This window comes from Cygnus olor, chromosome 2, assembly GCF_009769625.2.
Source record: "Cygnus olor isolate bCygOlo1 chromosome 2, bCygOlo1.pri.v2, whole genome shotgun sequence".
NCBI classification, from domain to species: domain Eukaryota; kingdom Metazoa; phylum Chordata; class Aves; order Anseriformes; family Anatidae; genus Cygnus; species Cygnus olor.
In genome coordinates, this window is record NC_049170.1 from 50,795,495 (window position 1) to 50,810,039 (window position 14,545).

At 37.0% G+C, this 14,545-nt stretch overlaps 1 long non-coding RNA gene across 2 annotated transcripts in view; it reads right to left on the reverse strand.

The window, feature by feature from the left end:
• LOC121065312 overlaps positions 1-14,545 on the reverse strand; it is a 343,045-nt gene that overhangs the window by 53,484 nt on the left and 275,016 nt on the right. Inside the window, exons 11-12 of one of the 2 annotated variants that reach the window (XR_005816986.1) lie at positions 7,336-7,438; positions 5,754-6,485 (exon numbers count right to left, since the gene is read on the reverse strand). This is a non-coding gene — a long non-coding RNA (uncharacterized LOC121065312). Of the gene's footprint in view, positions 1-5,753; positions 6,486-7,335; positions 7,439-14,545 lie in introns of those variants that run through there. The other variant, XR_005816985.1, reaches the window with a different exon arrangement.

Genomic DNA, 14,545 nt, shown 5'->3' on the forward strand with positions numbered 1-14,545 from the left:
ATCATATCACCATACTTTCTCCAACAATAAAATTTTCTTTGAGCACATATCTATATAAACTCAACTATTTAGCAACAGTTCAGCAAACATTTTTCAGTGGTAAAAGGGAACCAGAAACCCAAAATGTATGGCTATGTACCATACAAAAACTTTAGAGACATACCATATTGTACAAAGTATGTCAATTCACAGTTCAAGAAGAAAACATAAATAAATTGCAACTAAGCAAGTAGATGATGTATGTAAGCGGATTCAACAAATGCTAATTTGTTGAAAAAAATATCATGTTTTTTGGAGCCTGAGACAGCTGGTCAAGTAACACAGACTTTCAAGTAACATCTAGCCAAGATACCTGAACCAGTAACACTGGGTAAAAAGGAGAGACTGTTGCAACCCAGGTCCCTGTGGCCAACCCCTAGAAAGCAAAATTACACAAGGATTGCATCAAAAGAACCTTTTTTTTAAAAAAAAAAAAAAAATCACTACATACTTATTCCCTTTAGAAATTACCAAAATACCTCTCTATTCAAAATTAGTAATCAGCAGATGTAAGTTATCAAGATTTCTCTAGCAAGACACGCACACACACACACACCAGATGGGCTATTTCTTTGAAGGGAAATCCAATTTCAACCATGCATTAAACATATCCTTGTGACCCCACTGGGCGTTTTTGAGGAGCTTCCCCATTTATCACCCCCAGAGCAATGCGCACAGTTGCTAGGCAACTTGGGCCTGCCGCTGCCCCCGGGGCCTTCTCCACAGTTCGGGTTTTTCAGGGCCTGGGGTGCGGAAAAGGGCTCCGTCAAGCTAAGCACAGCCACATATTTATTGTAAATAACAAAAAATAACAGTGTCACTCAACGTTCAGAACATTCAGTGGACAGCAGTGTTTTTTTTTTTTTTTTCATGTGTGTGTTTTATTATTTATTTATTTAATGTAACTGACAAAATCTGGCTACAACGCACAGTGTAAAAAGTGACATTTTGACTCTAAGGGAGGAATTATTTGCAATTTGTTTTGAACAGAAGCTTAGTTCATGTCAGATGTGAACCTCCAGACAATCATTAGTTTAAACTGCCTGCTATGTGTTTAAAAATTTCAGTCAATTTAGAACTGATTTGAATTGCAAATGGTATGGTAATAAGCCATTAGGGAACAACATATCTCTTTTTCACACTCACAACCCTCTGCTTTAAGGGGCCTCAACTGCACTGAAATATGGAAATATCATTTTAGTCATGCGCGGTCTCAACAAACATGGAAACACTGGAGATCCAGAAATGGAAGGTGGCACTCAGAGGAGAAAACCAGCAGCTGCAACAGGAGCAAAGAAACACATGTAGTCATTGGTGTGAACAATGGCCAGCAGTCAGTTTTCCAAAGAATAGCCTGATTTGCCTGTGACACTGTAATGCAAGGGTCTGGCATCTGACTAGCGCTTAGTTACTTTGGTTTCTGAGTGAGGGATCTGAGGCATTCTTCACCCTCCGTGAAACCATTTTTTTGAATGAGTGTAGGCTTTGCATTGCCTATGTTTTTTTTCCATAAGCTTACCTGTACCTCCTCAAAACTAGCTGTTAACTCTCCTTCTGCGTTCAGATGAATGAAAAGATACAAATTGTCATCATTCCAGTTCAAGACAGGGCTCTGCAGTAGTTATCCTTTGACTATACCAATCTATTGACCGAGAAGACAGCTGCACAACTGAAACCAGAGCAAATGTCTTTTAGATGATAGCATTAAATGTCATGTATCTTGTCTCAAGTTTCTTTTCCCATTCAAGATCATTATAAATCACCTATTGATTTATCATGCTTGGTAGGTGGAAAATATTTCTTCTACAGCCCTATTGCTACTCTACAGCTCTGTAGCCACTCTTTAGTACCTGTCACTGCATTTGGTTGGTTGGTTGTTTTACAACACCCAACAAAATTAATTGTCCTTTTCATGTTTTCTCAAGTCTGCAGCTGAGGCTGACTTTATGCCTCAGCACATGAGGTGATAAGCAACATAATCTTTAGATTAAAGCAGACTCCCGTACAGATATGAAGAAGAGAGAAATACAGACTTCTGACCTGCATCTGTGAAATTCGAGTGCTGGGGAACATAGTACCAGTGTTGTAGATGTTCTAGCATCACTCTTGCAACCCTAGGGATGAGTTAAAGGGGTTCTAGGACTCCTTCTCCCCTGAAATTATATGTGTAAAAACAGCTCCTAGAGATTTTGTATCCAGACATCCTCTTTGCTGAGGGGAGACTAGCCCAGAGATGCCTACAGCAGCCTGCATAACCATAACCGCTCTGCAGAGTCTTACCCATGGAAGACCCAGCTGACCAAAACGCTGCTGTGTTAGCACAAATGCTGGACTGTATTTCTGCAGAACACACCTTCATCCTTAGAAGAGCATTAAAGTGGATATTGCATTAATTCTTTCATGGCACATCCACTCAATCCCCTCTGCTTTTCTGAGATAGCACCATAAAATTGCTGACTGCAGGTGAATTACTATTACACCACATATCAGCTTTTCTAGAGGGTTCACATCAGCTTCTGTACAGCTGGCAATAGGCTAGAAAGAGGATTGCTTGCACAGTACCATTATTGACCTGCTGTGCTGTGAAAAGGAAATGGGCAAGGTCAGGGAGTTCAAAGGTAGAATGCTGAGCCAGAGACTTGCCTTGCATAAGGGGGGGAACTAGCAAGGAAACTGCAATGCAGTTAAAACTATGGGATTAGATGAGTAGTACAATAACTTGATTAGCCACCTTCCCACCCAAAACTGAAGAAAAAACAAAACAAAACAAAACAAAAAAACACTATATCTGCACCTCTCTGCCTCAGATTGTACATTCTATCCCAGCATACATTCTACAGAAACCTTAACAAAAAAACAAATCTCTTGAGACTGGTTATCACCACCCCATAATCTTGGTGTATATATGCATATAAAAACATACATGTATAAATGATTTCATTTTAACAGTGGCAAGAAATTCTGTCGCATGAATATTAAAACTAAAGGGACAACATATTTTCAGTATTCAAAATTTCATATTAAAAAGCTGTAGCAATATGAATAAACCTCAGACAGTGAAAACCTAAGTTTTTGTTTTGTATTATTTCAAGGACAGATGCATTTGAAACTACTGGAGCATAGAAGCTTCACAGATAATTCTGCACCAGCAAAAGTAAAGAATTCCAGACTCCCAATTTCCTGAGAGCACAACAGACTATTCATCTCCATCAAATCCCCATGAAGTAAATTAATCCTTTCCAATTATCGTTGCAATGCATATTTGGGGTAACAATTCCCTACTTTGACATGTACATGTGTGGAGCTTCTATTTATTTTAGTGAGATAAAAGGCACATTTCCAATTTGGATCTTTGAAAAGGTCTGACATTCAGTATTTATTATAATAACAAAGATTAAGAACACTCCGACTGAACAGTAATATTTAAAGATGTATTCCTTTCAGAAGTGATATTATGGCACAGGACAATTAATATATTCCCAGAAGTATATTCTTCAAGCAAAAAAATATTTCCTGTGATAAATACAGAATTAAATATAGTATCGTATGCTAATTCAGATGGAAATGGAGTAGTTAAATACTTTCAAGTCTCATCTCCAACTATTTATAATTTCCCCAGCAACTGAAAAACAGTAAAAAAAAAAAAATCTGTATTCAATATTTTTATCATTACACTGGGTCTAAACAAAACAGAACACACAGAAGTATGATCAGAATCCAGAAAAAAAAAAAAAAAAAAAAAAAGGTAAGGGAAAAAAAAAGTACAGAAATCCTTTACTCTCTGCTTCTTTTTTAGTGACTTTAGGCTCTTCAGTATTTTTGTCTCCTTAGATCAGGTATTCAATATTTATTCCCCCAATTACTCTGACAAAGTCTGTACATACCACAATGCATGCTCTAAACTTGTTATTTTCCACACACAAATTGTTTAATCACCATAAATGGGATCCTGCGTGTACAACTCACCCCTTGCACATACATCTGCATAATCTGGTAGTTTAAATATGTATATTATATAGTGAAAGCATTGAAATTTACATATCTGCTCCAGTTACGTTTGAAAACTGATTTCCATGTAGAGGGTTCTTATCCTTATTTGACATGTGGCACAGGCCAAAGATCTGCAGTTGTATTTACTGAAAGGAAACCAACGCAAACAGTGAGAGGGAAAGATATGAGCAATTTAGGAGATGTGATTTTTTGGACTTTCAAGTGTGTGTGTGTGTGATAGTCATATACTTTTTGTGTCATATTTTTGGCTATCTAAATATTACTTTTCACATGACATAGTCCTGAGAGCATGTAGTATAAATTATCATAAATCAGTTGTGAAAAGATAGTCATGTGAATGGCATCTGAAAGACAAACAATCATCTCTCAGCTCCAATTGAGCATGATCCAAACACAGAGTAATATTTTGGTTTGGTTGAAGAGGAATGCTACAGGAATCAAAGGCTCAGCACTACATTCTTTCCTTGTGTGGATATTCTTATTGATTTCAGTGGGATGGCTAATGTGATATGGTACAATCAGTTTTATTGAACTGTATTTTATTCCCTAGAGATTACCGCCATGACATTAATGTATATTAAAAAAAAAAAAAAAAAAAAAGAGAGATTATTAGAAAGAAATTCTTCACTGTGAGGATCGTAAGGCACTGGAACAGATTGCCCAGAGAAGCTGTGGATGCTCCATCCCTGGAGGTGTTCAAAGCCAGGTTGGATGGGGCCCTGAGCAATCTGATCTAGTGGGTGTTATCCCTGCCTATGGCTGGAGGGTTGGAAGTAGATGATCTTTAAGGTCCCTTCCAACCCAAGCCATTCCATGATTCTGTGATTATATGATTATTGGCAGTAACATTTACCTCACTTATTTGAAAACAGAAATGAGGAAAATTTGTTCTTGGCATCGTTAATTGCCATGCGTCAGCTATCTGGATCACAGCTTTCAGCATACAGACCAGACCACCACCTGCTAAGTGAAAATCAACATAATAGGAAGTAGGTGATTAAAGGTTGGGCGTGGTGCTTAGAGACATGGTTTAGTGGGTGATATCAGTGGTAGGGGGGTGGTTGGACCAGGTGATCTTGGAGGTCTTTTCCAGCCTTAATGCTTCTATGATTCTATGATTCGTGAGAGGAAAACCATCTATATACACTTTATCAGCACAGCATAAGTAAAGTGGGCAGCAGAATTCTCCCATCAGGATAATATTCTATCGTCTAGTGTACTTACAGATATCCCAAAGATTGTCTGGCTCCACTGAAGGTTCATAGCAAAGCCTCAAAGAAATCTTATATATATGCTGTACTAGGGCTGGATGAATTACCTACATGAGTTTTGGCACTGAGGTTGTCCTCCATCTCAATTCTCAGACTAAATGGTAACCTAGGATTACCCTCCTTTCTCTTGTGCAACTCCTTCTTGCTAGCGGAAATGATACTAACATGCCATAGAAGAACAGTCTATAAAATCACCAGTAGGTACAGAAAAAAGATAGTGTAAAGACATCATCTTAAGTAAAAACAAGTAAAGACAGGTCTATCTACAGGATATGCAAATCAAACACAGTCCTCGAGGGAAGGCCCCTGCAGGGATCTTTTATATTGAAATGAATTTTAATCAATATACTCAATGTTCAAAATAAAATAATTCACCCCTCTACTCTAATCTTTCTGATTCATTGTTAACAGATATTTAAGAGGTTTCCTAACCAGTAGTTCAAATGGTAAACAAACCTTTTGTAGAAATGTCTTTCTATGACAATATTGTACAGTTCATTATAAGGGTTTCATGGCCTTTTCCAAACACAGGACATGTAAAGAAAATCACTATGCACTGAGATTCCTCCAAATTCTTCCAGAGAGCAACATATTCTTATCACAGCACCCTTAGAGGGATAACAGAAATTTTGGAATAAGTCCGACTTCTTACAGTGTTTCTGTTCAGTCTTTGGTGCACCTAACTCAAGTCCATCCAAGTTGTCCTGTTGCTGAATCCGTGCTATGCCTGCTATGGTAGGTAGAACTTGCTGTCCTTCCCTTAGATCTGGAGCTTAGTGTAGTGTTGCAAACAAGAGGTAATGAATGCATAAACAGACTTGAACAAAGACTTATTAAGTTTTCCACAAATGAAAGATGGAAACATCAAGGCAGCTGCTTCCCACAACTACTACCTGAATGCAAGAAAGGTGGAATCTGCATGCAGAGTGCCTCCTCCATGCATGTCTACAGAATTCAGTCCAGCCCTTCATGTCCCATTTTCTGAACATGTTTTTTATTAATTCAATAATGAAACATGACAGAAGGCGTGTGGATATGAGACAACATGTGCCTCAGGGCTAGTTACAGAGGCGAGGTGAAGACATCAACCCCAGATGTGAAGGTGAAGACAATGATGCAAAATGCAGTTCATCTCACAGTGGCGCAAAGCTGCAAGTCCCACTACTGTGAACAGAACAAAGCAAACAAACAAACAAACAAATAAATAAATAAAAATGAACCAAAACAATAAAAAGGAAAAAGACAAAAAGTCATTTCCCTGATGACTTTGTAGAAAATGTTCTATCTTCACTAATACAAAACACAACATAGAAGAAATGGAAAAAAAAATATTCACCAAATATATATATATATGTATATTTTTAAAGATGAGCAGGTCATGCTATGGTAATGGACAAAAAGGAACAGCTATGTTCCTGGATCACAATGTTATCAAATGTCTACTCAGAGGCAGAATGCAGTTTGAAGCTGTAATGCCTTGCTGTAAGTCATTGTGGTCACAGCTGTCCTCCCTACGTCATTCACTTTGCTGAACTGCTATGTAGGTGGGACTTGCTTTCAGCTGGCTTTTTTTTTTCCCCTTTTTCGTTAATGCATGATGTTAAACTGCCTTGTTGTTGTTAATGTGTCCAAGTTTACAGATTCTCACATATGCATAGTTTTTCTCTCGATGCCATTACAATATTTAAGAAAGATGAGATTGCATCCAGAAATAAGGGTTTATAGGAGCAAGACCAGATATTAATGTCTGTGAAGGTACATATCTGCTTCAGAGTGAAGCATCAAGTTATACTGGGTTTAATTGTTCCTGTGGTAGATTTTAACTCTGCCAAGAAACAGAAAGATCAGTTTTAACATGTTAGTATTTACAAGTAGATTTAATTCTTTTTTACTTCTATCATACTGTTATTTAAAATATTTGAAATGAAATGAAACAAATGCAATCAATACTGATATTCTGTAGAGCTACTTCTCAGTTTTTCTTTCTGCTTCATAGTGATTCATTAAAATTTACCTGTTTCATTCTTGAAGAACTATTGCATGGAGAAAATAAGATTTGCTATTCAGAGACTGATGCTGCTCTTCCATTCCTTTTGGTCCCTCTCCAAAAATGCAACCTGTAAGAAGGGAATATATAAATCTCTCGTGGTATAAGAGAATAGCTTTGCTCTGTTTGTAATAAAGGAAAGTGATGGGAGCTGGGTGTGTGTCTTTATTTATTTATTTATTTATTTGTTATTGTTTATTTAATCAGTTAGCAAAATACAAACTTGCACAAATTACGAAAGTCCATTTCTATACAGCTTGAGAGACCTACAGCATAGCTGAGTGCTCACAAACTGGTCATTCTGTACCTAGGCCATGTCTAACAAATAGAATATATCTAGGAAATGGGGAAATATTATTTGAAATATCAAGGAGTGTTTTCAAGGCATTAGCTCTAAGAACAAGATACCCACTGAAGTGGATATGTATCTATATAACTCTAGAATATACTGCTCCCAAAAACTAGGGTTTGCCTCATCTTTTATATCCTAATTTCAAGATTAGGGTTCATCCATGGAGCAGTGCTACAAAAGATGACAAACCAAACATTCAAGGAGGTAGATGGTCACCATCTGGTGGTCCACTGCCTGGAGCAGCTAAGAGGGCTGGTATGAGAAGTATCAAGAAAGATGGACTTCAGCATGGCAATGGGCAAGCAGAAAGCGGCAGCAGACTGGATCATTTCCTTTTGAAAATGGTGGAGAATGATCAGGAGGTCAGGGGTTGTTATGGAGCATACACCACTAGAAAAAGATTGTAGGGATATGTATACTAAGGGTTAACCTTAAACACAGCTGTGTACTTTGCTGGCATATAAGCTTAGCATACTTAATCAGGTGATTTATGCAATGCAGAATACAAAAGCATAAATGTCTATCTACTGAAGTCCATTATCATTAGAATTAGATATGTCATCTATACCCAGTATGCGTTATTTTACCTATGATTACATATTTATTCCTTTATCAGATTTTTTTTTAAATGAGCTTCACTGAACACAAAGGACCTGAATAATTTGGTACGCAATAAATGTGTCCTTGTAGTCTTATTATTTCTTTAAATAGAGAAAAGAATATGGTTAGTTTAGCTCAAATGGCAATTCTCTGTCTTATATCAGGTTCACTAGGTTACAGTGGGAAACATTCATGCACTCCCAAATGAAAGCGTTCAAAAAAAAAAAATGACAGAAGGTGTAGTTAATTAGTTGACTGGATTATTCAACCCTTCCATAAAGGCATGAGCTCTGCTTTAGTGAAAAAGCAAGCACTGACAGAAGTTAATGCCTTGTAGATTCTTCTTTAAACATCTTAGACTCTTGTCAAAATGATAATTACATCCATATATAATGGAGGATTGATCTTTTTTCACCTGATATGAGTTTTTCAGCTAGAAAAGGAAACTAAATAAACTGAATAAAACACGAGTGTACAACATACATTAAGACCAACGGTGTTAGGTATTGTACAAAACATCTTGCAAAAACAATGTTCCTTATCTCACAGACACTTATAGTGTGAGCAGGATAAAAATGACAAACAGGAAAAGACAGACAGATGGAAGAACAAGGAAAGAGTGACACAGTTGGTCAGTGTGATAGGCAGCATTGTCAGCACATCCCTAGTCTGACAGCTGTCAACATTTTATTAAACTTCACAGCGAAAGAGGGTTTTAAAGAGGCAGCTAAGAAAAAACTCTTACCAAAAAAAAAAGTGAGGTGAGACAAAAATCTGTGAAACAGAAATCAGAATGAGACTTTTTTTTTTTTTCCTCTCATACATCTTTTCCCTCTAAGCGAATGAAAACAAAAAAAAATATTTGTTTTTCTGATGTCTGGATTCCTAGATCCATACCCCAGCATGACACACCTTCTTTTCATTCACTGATGGTCTGCATTGTCTTAATGCAATTGAAGAAACCCTTATTTTTACTTGAAATCCTCTCGCCTCCTAGAAAATTGACAGGTAGTCCCTATAAGAAGCAAGCTGCTTTTGCTGTGAACACGCTTACCATCTCCAGTCACACCAGACATTTGCAGGGTGTCAGCCGTGAAGGAAATATGGATATCTTCACATGATCAACAGCTGCATTGTGAAAATGCATGTGAAGATGGGGAAATATTCTAGACCCTTACCCACAGTCAGCTCTGCATTCTGTGAAGTGGTTAAAAGAATAAGTGTAAGAGTTACCAGGAATCCAAAAGATATTTTTAGGGAAGAAAAAAAAGACAGGAACTGATTTTCTGTGACATTCAGAAGGGATGAGATTGTGTTAATCAGGACTCATATACAACTACTATTCCTTGTAGCACCCTTTTTCAAAATTAATCTAAGCAGCAAAAATAATATCTGGGCTTTGAAACAGTGGTGTTATGACCCACAAGCTAGTCTGAAACAATATCAGTAATCCTTTTAGCTATATACAGAACTATATAAAGTTTTTCTAAAGCTCATGAAGACCTCATGAGATATTGCTTCATTTACTAAGCCAGAACTGAATACAACAGATTTTCCAAAACAAAGCACCATCATTTAGCTCTCAATTTTATCTCCAGAACTCATTAGGACAATATTTTCAGCCAGATCACAATCACTTAAAATGCACATTTAAATAGTATGTTATTGTGTCTGCAAAGATTGAATATAAAGAGACTCATGCAAAACAAAGTTTAATTTAGAAATGAAAAAATACTGAAATTAGCACTGCTGTTTGTTTCCCTTTACTGTCCACAACCTCCCAACTATTCTGCATGTAAAACCAAATGAGGAACAAAAACCCAAACATGTTGAGAGTCTACTATTGATCTAAATCAATAATAGGATGCCCTATAGAGCAACAGAAACACTGGGGGAGGGAGACAAGAAATAAATTAAGAAAAGAATTATTCATAATGGAAGCTACTCTTGACTCCCTAGGATTCACCATCTTAGATTTATGTTTGTTCCCTCTCACTGGTCTGCCTCATTTCCATTGTTGTGTTTCTGCTATTACCCAGCAGGCTCTTGCAAAGGGGTGTAATTTGCACCCGCTTTTAAAAAATATTGTATTAGTGACAGCTCTATTATTTCAAGCAATCCAGGTCAAAGTTCTGCAAATGACTTCTAAACCAAAAAAAAAAAAAAAACCAAACAAACAAAAAAAAAACCAAAACTATTATATAGCCTTCGGTAAGCATGAATACATTTGGTATTAAAGAGTATCATTCTGCTTTGCACACTCTGCCTGCATAAGAATACAATTTGTAGCTGCTACTCCAAGGATCTATAGAAGGAAGATTGGCTCACTGCATTTGATGGTGCTTCTCACTTACAAATGAATGGCAGTTTGGCATGTCGTAAGTCACCATGCCACAGCAAGCACAGACAAACTGTGGCACCTTGTCAGTAATTCCTGACCCTGTGTTATGCAGAAGCATGCTGGCAGGATAACTACACAAGCACATAGGTGGCTAAGTCATTTTCCAAAACTCTCACAGGTAACAACCAGATATGCTGGAGACAGTTGAACATACATTATTAATACTGGACATCCATCTCCAAAACTTCTCCTGAGACTTAAGAGGCCACCGTTTGAAAGCTAAATTCAGTAACAGATTTCAGTGTTTTCCTACATGGTTGCCCTCTTCTGTATGTAAGTTAAGATTTCTAATGCATGGTTTACCAAGTTATCATTCTCCTCCACCAAGAGCCAAAGTCAGTTTTGTACACTGAGTTTCAAGAATTACAAAGAAAACTTTCTTAGATCAGAGCACTGCAGAGGCTTCACTTGCTGATGTCATGCTGAAGAGTTCAAAAGGTTCCAGTCACTCTGCAATATTACCTGCCAGACCCTAAGACAACATCCATCAATGGTCATACCAAAATGCATACATATTATAAGAACTGTGCAAACATTTACTAACTAATGTTTTGAAAAATGACTGCTAGATTTATTTACTACTTCAGTTGAACAAGGGCTCATCATTCTGATTTTGCTTTCCACTGGTAAGACATTAAAAAAAAAAAAAAAAAAAAAAAAACAACACAAAGGACTGTCTAGGCTTCGGTATCATTAAGGTTATTGGCAATGGATGGTCCTTTCCTCTCTATTGAGACTGTGTCCTGTAGATACCAATCTAAGCCAAAATATTACCCAGCTTCCATTTGGTATTATCTTACTTGCAGAAACCACTTGCCATCCAAGAATTAGCCATTAGATTTCAAAAAGTCAACTGCCTAAGAAAGGAATCTCAGACTACCACTAAACCTCCATTTCAGTCTGCCATGAGAAAAATCAGAAATCTCTAAGACATTCATGATAAACAATCATAGATATAAATCATAAACAAAGAAGTCTATGTCTGTGAATGCATCTTGCTTCTCATTTATACAAGGGCAAAATCAATATTTTCCTTGTATTTAGTGTTCTGGTGATTTACGCCTTGTGTTTTCCATATAGGGCAGTCATTACAAGGAAGGTACTACTACCTCTGCCCTAAAGAATTTTCAATCTAAACTGTACACTGGCAACACAGTTCAAATATGCATTTGAGCAGGCAAATTTGGGTAGACAAGTGAAAGCATGCCCTTAAGGGGACAAACAACACTTCTCTGAACAATGGAGCTGAAGTATTGGTTCACTCTAAAAAACAAACTGTTCCATTGTCATGTTTCTAACGATGGCCAGTGGGAGAAGTTCAGGGAAAGATCATTAGAAATGAGCAGTTCTCTTATTCCCACACCCTATGTATTACTAACAGGTAGCTTCAAGAAGTGAGGGTATTTATTCAACAGAACAAACAAACACAGAAAACAAAATACCCTCATCTAATTTCTCTCAAATCTATTGACATTGGAAAAGCTCAATTTTATCTTCAAAAGTTAAGGTGACCATAGACTTTTGAAAGAATTTGCTTAGGAGCATTTCTAACAACATGTGCATTTTCTGTGACAATAGTAGCTTTTGCTGTGAAATCAATCTACCGTAGAGCATATTCTTTTCTAAGTGGAATCTTTACCTTTTCTCCCAAAGTAAAAGAATTTTGACTGACAAATTCATCTCAAAAGGTCAAAATACTGAACTGCAGCAAAACTTTACTCAAAGCTCTTCACAGAACGCAGTTGCTTTTAGAAAGTGACATTATTCAAGAGAGAAGATGACACAAAGCAGAAGTATATAATGCAATTGCTTCAAACTTTACAAAGGAAAGGTTTAGGGTGAATGGATGTTGTTGCTGAGCAAACAGTCATGCTCTGTCAGTCTAACCAATGCTGCTTGTTCTATACATGTAGATGAGTAAAGGGAAATGAAATTATCCAGGTCTGGAGAGAATATTGAATGTAAAATTTTGTACTGGAGGTACAAGGGTAAGTTCAGAAAAGAAAATTTAATAACTTTTATAAATCAAAGCAGATTAAGTTCAAGTACAACTGCAAAAGATTAAACTCAATCTTTGAGAAAAAAAAAAAAAAAAAAGGGTACACAGTTATAAGGGATCTGCTGGAACCACCATTTTTTAAAGATTTTTTTCCCCCCATTTTCATCATTGAACTCTCCAGAAAAGGGGCAGCTGAAATGATTGACTGCACTTGGAATTTGACCTTAAAGTCAAATAATTAACACTGAAATCCTCATCTTTTTTAAATTATTCTTTGTACTTGTAGTTAATGTTTTAATTGCTTATTTTCATTGTCCAAATGTAGTAGCTTTTAACTGGATTCAAAATATTTAAATATATTTTTCTGACACAAGCTGTGTATCTATCACAGTCTCATTTAAGCCACAGAGCATGAATTATATTAAGATAATAACGAATAACTGCTCCAGTTTTCTACATACATAGGATCCAGTTTTTCAAGATTCCTAATTGCCATTTATATTTGAAAAGTAGAAAAAATGCATTCCGTGCAGACATTTTCCGTAGTTCTCTCCTTCACATTTCCCTCTGGATCCCTCATTTTGTACCTGTGAATGTTACTACTGCAAGTGTTTTTCCATCCCTTTTCACCTGTAGTGTGTTATGCTCTGAATTTTGTAGTCTCACTGACACCCAGATGGATGCAGTTCTGCCTCCTCTTCTCATGTGTATGCAAATCTTTTCAGTTAAATTATTAATTGTAGTAATTTGTGTCACTTTTATGAGGAATATTTCGGTTCTGAATTTCAAGAAAAGTATTTTCCATTTGTACCTTTCAAGCCTCTGTTATCCTGAGCACAAATGATTAAGAACATTCTTTTCAACTTATGAACTTCCATCATGTAATGTCTGGATGACTAACTGGCTGTGGTAGTTTTGGAAAAAACTGCTTACACAATCCTGCCTAATTAATATGCCTTGACCTACACCCTCCAGAGGGTATGGGGAATGGTTAGTGGTCCATTCAAATATAGGACTGAAGGATCATTAAGTTAACAGCTATTCATGGAGAACTGGAAAGAGCAAACAAAGAGGATGTGAATTATTATCTGTATCAGTTCGGGGTTGAGAAAGAAGAGAGACCTCCCATAAACTCAATTTAGACAGTTAAGGGAAAGGACAGTTAAGGGAAAAAGAATCCCTTTGTTTAGCGCTATATCTGAGACAAAAACAAATAGACTTACTGCTGCAAATACAGACCCTCTATAGACATGCAGAAAACCTTAGAGATGCTCAAGAAGAAGTAGTGGGAGTTTTTATGACTTTTTTTTTTTCCTTTTTTTTTTTTTTTAAATAATCCTGTTTTTTACTCTTCTGATACTCTCAAGCCTATGATAAAACAGAGGGCTGTTGAGGTGGAATTGTGCTTTTGGGACACTTGGAGGTGATGTCTGTTCTTCCATTTGGAGCCGCTGTTAACACTGTGCCAGCTTCTATTGACCCACTTATCAGGGGGAAAAGAGGGAAGGTGAGAGGGAAGGCAGGTGCTTCATTAAGGACAACAAAAGGTGGCCTTCATAAAGCCACACAGATGCTTAGGTCTTAGGGGAATAAAACCAGAGAAAAGATATCCTCCAACCCTCCAAATACAGTAGTGAAAACACATTACTTTTCCTTCACTAAATATTTAACATATAAGTTTGCAATTTCTGCAAATGGAATCCAATTGTCCTCACAAACAGAGGCTAAGTTCCCCAAATCTCTGAGCCACTGATGCTCAGTGGCTGCCTGAACTGTTTTGCGCTCTAGAATCTAGGGCAGCTGACAGCCAACAAATCTACTTTGC